Source organism: Merops nubicus, unplaced genomic scaffold (assembly GCF_000691845.1).
Source record: "Merops nubicus isolate BGI_N331 unplaced genomic scaffold, ASM69184v1 scaffold18831, whole genome shotgun sequence".
Classification (NCBI taxonomy): Eukaryota; Metazoa; Chordata; class Aves; order Coraciiformes; family Meropidae; genus Merops; species Merops nubicus.
This window is the reverse complement of record NW_008590052.1, coordinates 78,846-84,845: the sequence shown is the minus strand read 5'-3', so window position 1 is coordinate 84,845 and position 6,000 is coordinate 78,846.

Genomic DNA, 6,000 nt, shown 5'->3' with positions numbered 1-6,000 from the left:
AAATTGTGCTTAATTTGGTGGTATTCTATGCACATATTAGAGCTTGAGTTTCTTTTTTTCTTTTTTTTCTCCGTAGTGTGATCAATCAATATTTCCACTTAGCTTACCTAAAAAGTGTGCTGTGAATAGAAACAGTACAATTATCTGTTAAAGCAATGGAATGAGAGAAAAATTAGGGCTTTTATTTTCATTAATCAATTAGAACTGAAGATTTAGATGACTTTGACAGATCTTGGGAGAGAACAGATAATCACTTCATCTGTATTGCTGCCACATATGTGTGGATCAAAATGAAAAAATAAAATGCAATGACTACTGAATTTGCAGGAGAAAAAAAGCCACAAAACTGATACACAAAATAGTACGTTTTGTTGTTGAATTAATAATTTGATAACCAACTGGCATCCAAATTTAAGTTAAGAACTGAGTTTGGCTAGGGGTTTTATCTGACTTTTGTTAACAAGCTGATTTATTTTTTTTCCAGTGATCTGATCTCACACACATTGACAGTACAAGTTTTTTCTGTGTATGAGTAAAAGCACTGGAGGCTTAGAAAGAACCACATATTTGCAGCTGTTTTACATAACATCTGGATTTCATCCATGTTAGCAGCTGTAATATATGTGGAAGAAAAGAGGGAGAAAGGAGATGAGAAGGATTCCAGTAGATTGTGTCAGCAAATGACTGTGTAATTTAAACATCCAGGTATTAATAGTGGTACTGTACTCAGACTTTAAAAGGGGGAAAAAAAAAGCAAACAACTACCTGCTGTCACACCCCAATAAGGAAAGTCTACTCAATTTCTGATGCTAAGCTAATAGTAAAATCTAGACTTTAATGGTGAGCTGTTGAAGGTACTGTTTACCCTGTTTTAAAAGGCTGTTTAGTGGGTTTTCTTTAGCTTTGCAGATCAATAAATATCTTGGGTCAATTTTTTGCTTTCACTTAAGATAGATTGCGTTGTACTAAAGGTGTGAGGTTTTGTTATGTTAGCAATCTAAGGCTGATCTTCTAGCCCAGACTGGTTGGTAATATGAGCCTGGTGAAAAGATAATTACATGCTCTGTTGAGAAAAGACATGGTTCTCATCATCATTTAGGATTTATCTCCATGTGTAGATAGATACAGAGTATTTATCATAAGTTACTTTCTTTTTTCATCTATATTTACACAATGCCCTTAAACTTGTTATTTTAACTCCTGCCTTTTCCCATCAAGACACAATTATTTTGGCTTGTAATCAGAATTTGAATAAATATTATTAAAATCAAATTTATAACAGAAATAAGGAACTGGCTTTTTCTTCCATGTTCTTACAGTAACTTTAAACGTTAGAGCTTTGGAAGGTGAATTAAACAAGTCTCTAGACTATTTAATTGGGAGTTGCTGGTAGGTATCAATGTTGCGCAATATTTATGTGGCATTGTTTTCCAGTAGGATTAACAGGAAAGAAAAGCTGTCCTGTGAAAGGAATTATTAGAATGGGAAACCTGAATGCATATAACTAAATGTCTTTGAGTCTGAGAATATTGTCTTAATGAACTATTTTGGGCTGAGCTGTGAGCAGATGTCTGGCTTTGTCAACTTCTCATCCCCAGTGATCACCTCCTGCCCCAGCGCTGGGGCTCTAGGGGTATGCGCTGCGCACGTGTGTCTGTGAGTGAGGGAGTGGTTTTGTTATCAGCTTGAATTTTAACAGCAGTCGCAAGGAAAGCAAGTGATTCCACAAATGGATTAAGCAGGTTTACTGTTGTCTGCAGGATGTACCAGAAAGTGGAATGAAATCTGATTTTTCCAACTGTTGGGGGTTAGAGGGAGTTGTATGTGAAAGACTGCCAAAATAAAGAAAGAAACGGTGCTTCCTGACCCTGTATGAATATGTACTATTTTTTATACTTTACAAGGGTTACTTTGTTAAAATGTTGGGCTTTTGCCTAACATTTTCGTAGACCGGTCTCAAGAAATATTAAGGATAATAAGCAACATTGGACAAAGTACAAATGCAGACCCTTGTGGAAACTTCCAGTCCTTGTGAGAAGCCTCCCCAAGGAAATCCTCTCAGTACAGCAAACATCTGACATGCCCTAATATACATTCTGTCTGTTATCTCACTGTTAAGTACCATTCTTTTATTACATCAGATGGTTCCATTACAGTTGAGGAAGACTGCACCCAGAACTGCTGATATGCTCTGTGCTGGAGAGAATGAGTATCTGTATAAACAGGGTGTTGTGTTTACTCCACTTCGACCAGCAAACTTAGAGAAATTGCTTTTTACCTGTGCATGGAAAGGAAGATGCTGGCCAGAGTATTAGTGGCTTTATGATGGTGTGCACATAGGGTGCTGCAAAGAGGTGGGAACTACTTTAAAGCCTTAAGTCCTCTAGTGCAGCTGGTGCCTGGCTTGACCCTAAACCAACGACGTGAGAAAGCACCATCGGCAGCATGGTGCTGGGGCAGACTCACCTCCCTCACCCTGGGGAAGGGCCTCGCTGTTGGTTTTGTCAGAGCTGCAGCAAATCCTGGTAGAAAGAGGGAGCAAAGGGGAAATTAAACATGCAGGAGCAAGGAGGACGCTTTCGGTGCTTCTGATTCATGGAATCACTTGGGCTTCTGGTAGTAAGATCTTAAGAATGACAAAAGGCATAATTAAAAGTCCACTTAACATCTCTTTAAAGTCCCTGTTGAACTGGAGCATGTTTTTTTGTTTCCACACCAAGGCAGTGGAATTGTTAGACTGGTTAATGCTTATCATAGATATCTTTGGATTGTGCCACTCTGAATCTGGCCACGTTTTTAATTTCTATACTTAATGCTTTATTCTGCTACTACTGATTCTAATGGTATGGACTCATTTTAACAGGGCTTTTAGCATTGTTGATTTCATGTTATGCCTCTGATACATTTCACAGCCCTGTCTTCTAAAGTGGGCACAAACACTTTTTTCTTTTATTCCTTTTAGACTTGCAGCTGGTCTTGAAAGGTATCAGAAACAGTTTCTGCTCTTCCCTTCCAGTTTGGATAAACATGAATCTTCCAGTGGCAGATTTGCATTCCCATGAGCTGAGAGAGTGTGATCACTTCAGCCTTCACCAGATTTGAGAATTTCAACATGAGATGATGTCTTATTTTGTTCTTTTTAATGAGTTTCTCACTTTCACTTGTGCTGTGAACTCTTTACTTGTGCTGTGAACTCTTTGGACCTTACAAGTAAATTTGATGTTACTTCCAGAAGAGCACTTAGGAGTAATTAGACATGACATAAAAATTGAGAAGATTAGGATAAGATCCTATTCCAATAAAAGTCTTTGTTTTTTCTTCAAACTATGGAGTGAAATATGAAAAGACTTTACAGAGCACATAGCTACTTCTGCTGAATTGAAGTAACAAATATTCTTAATTTTGGAAGAGCTTAAGGATTTTTTTTTTAATCAATTCTTCCATAAATGCCTGTATATGGATGCATGTAGTTTGTCCCTTCAGCAGTGCAAATTATAATGCCTCCCGTTCTTTGTCCAGAAATGTCTAAATAATTTAGGTGAAAGTTCTATACATAGGGATTTTATTCCACTTTGTACATGCTACTAATAAAATCTCTGTTCTTTGTGTGTCAGTATATATACTATACTGCAGCATAGTACATAAAGAGTTAGTCCAATTAGTCTTAATAGAGAGGGATTGCCAATACTTTCTGAATGTTTTGGTGGGAATGTGATTTGATACCAAAGTAAAGTTAATACCATATGAAGGAAAATACATTTTAGCAAGTCTGTATTTACTAGGTTTAAAAGAGCAGTCCTCTTTTAAAGTGAAATATGGGGGTTTCTTCATCCCTCATCGCCCAGCCTTTCTTCTTTTAACAGTAACAACTCATCTTAAAGGTTATTTTGAAAACTTTCTCACTGCAGAGGACTACACTTGCAGTGGAAATCAGCCATTTCAGTAGCATTTAGTTCTACGTAAGTAAGTAATGCCAATCCTCCTCCTCTTTCTGTTCTTTACCTTCTCATGCCTTAAGGCTTGAAGACCTACACCTAAGTGAGGTGAATGTAAGGCATCTCTGGATTAAAAAAATTACTTTGAACTTTGAATGAATCCTCACCCTTTTTTTTTTTTTTTTTTTAGCCTCCTCAGGGAAATTGCATTAATGCCCACATTTTAAAATAATCTTCCGAGGGAATAATGTTGTCAGAAGCTAACTTCATTGTTCTGTCAGTACACAAACTGTGTTAATGTAAATTGCAATCAGCAAGAAGCAAATCAATTACTTCTCTCAAATCCTATCAGTCTGGAAGGAGTCGTCAAAGAGTAAAATTGCCAGTCATCAAGACAGGATTACCAAGGACATTTTTTATCGTATCTGCTTTTGCAGAAGATCAATAATATTCACTGTACTTAGTTCCGGAAATATTTTAAAAATGTTAATATGCTGTATTAAAAAATACAAGACACCTGCCCCCTCCCCCACCCCCACCAAACAAAAAAAGCCAAAACAACAAACCCAAACCAAACCGCACCCAAAACATGTTCTCAGTTAATTTTCACTCAAGAGTCTTTGCTCTCTTACTCATATGCAGAGTGGAGGCAATCACATATTTGGCATGCAGTGCTTCATATTTCTTTACTACAGCAAGGCTTTGATGTGCAGATAATACTTTACCTGTGGCATTCTATAATCTTAACTTCAAGTCTTTAGCTTCAAATAGCTGCTATAGCACTTTGGACCTGTTTAGTTTTGTTTTTTTTTTTTTTCTTTTTTTTTTTTAGTTGTGCAAGTTTTTTGCAAAATAGGCTTCAGCTAAGGTGCCTAGTACTAAGATGAAATTTCTAGCCAAGTCAATCTTAATAAGCACTGAAGTAACAAATTTCAGATTCCTCTTGAACATTCTGTGTGTATGGAATTCATTCTCATGCAATGTTATGGTGGAGTAAGTAAACAAAATTATGGACCCTCAAATTTCCTAGACACCGATATTACTGAAATTCTGCAGAAGGAAATGGATTAGATATGAAAAATGTTTACTTTCTTAAGCCACCATGTGCCTGAGATATGCATGTATAGCTACTATAGAATGTTTATCACCAAGTGATTCAAATGCCCCATTAATTGTGGTGTTGGATTAGATTATGCTTATAGTATTTGCTTTGCTCATTCTAATTTATATGAAAACATAAGCTTGAGAGCTTGATGTTCCTATCTTGTTTATTTTGCAGTTGAATTACCAGCTTTACCTACCAGTGTTGAAACCATTGATAAGTGCCTGATGTTAGTAACACACTGGAATTCTTAGGCATAAAATTAGAAATGAAATATGCATCAAGATGTTGTTATTTATAAAAGCTGCTTTGTTCTGTATAGTAACCTGCTGTTAAGCTGTGGAAAAATGTAATGCTTTAATATAAGGCACAATTTCAGTTAATTGCAACTGCTACAGTTTTCTTCTAGTTTAAAGTATGTAATTTTCTTTTACAATTACAGCATTAACAGTCAAGTCAATCTATAGTGATTCCAAGTGTAACTAGGGTAAAATCATTTTTATTGTAGTTGTTTCAGTATATAGAATCCTGGGATTTAATGTCTTTCTTACCTTGAGACTCATGTGATGTGAACTTTGAATTGAACTTGTCCAAACTACAGTTAACAAATGGAATTCTATGCCTGTAAAATTAATAGTTCCACTTTGTACCTCAAGGAGTTCAAATGAGAATACAGACTCAGCCACAACAAGCATACAAAGCACCATCCAAAAAGTATGTGAAGAGACTAGGAAGTGGTTTTCAGCAAATATCCTAACCTAACTGACTTAACCTAGGATGAATTATCAATGAAGCACCTCTTATTGGTGCATATCCATATTGGGAAAGAGAGCGGTAGTAAGGTGTGTCACTATTTTTCCTACCATTGACTCTTAAACCGAAGCCATGCTGTGCTAAATCTAAGGGTCTGGTTTAATTTTATACTGTTTGCTGCTTCTCTAGAAATGCAGAATTGTGCAAAAG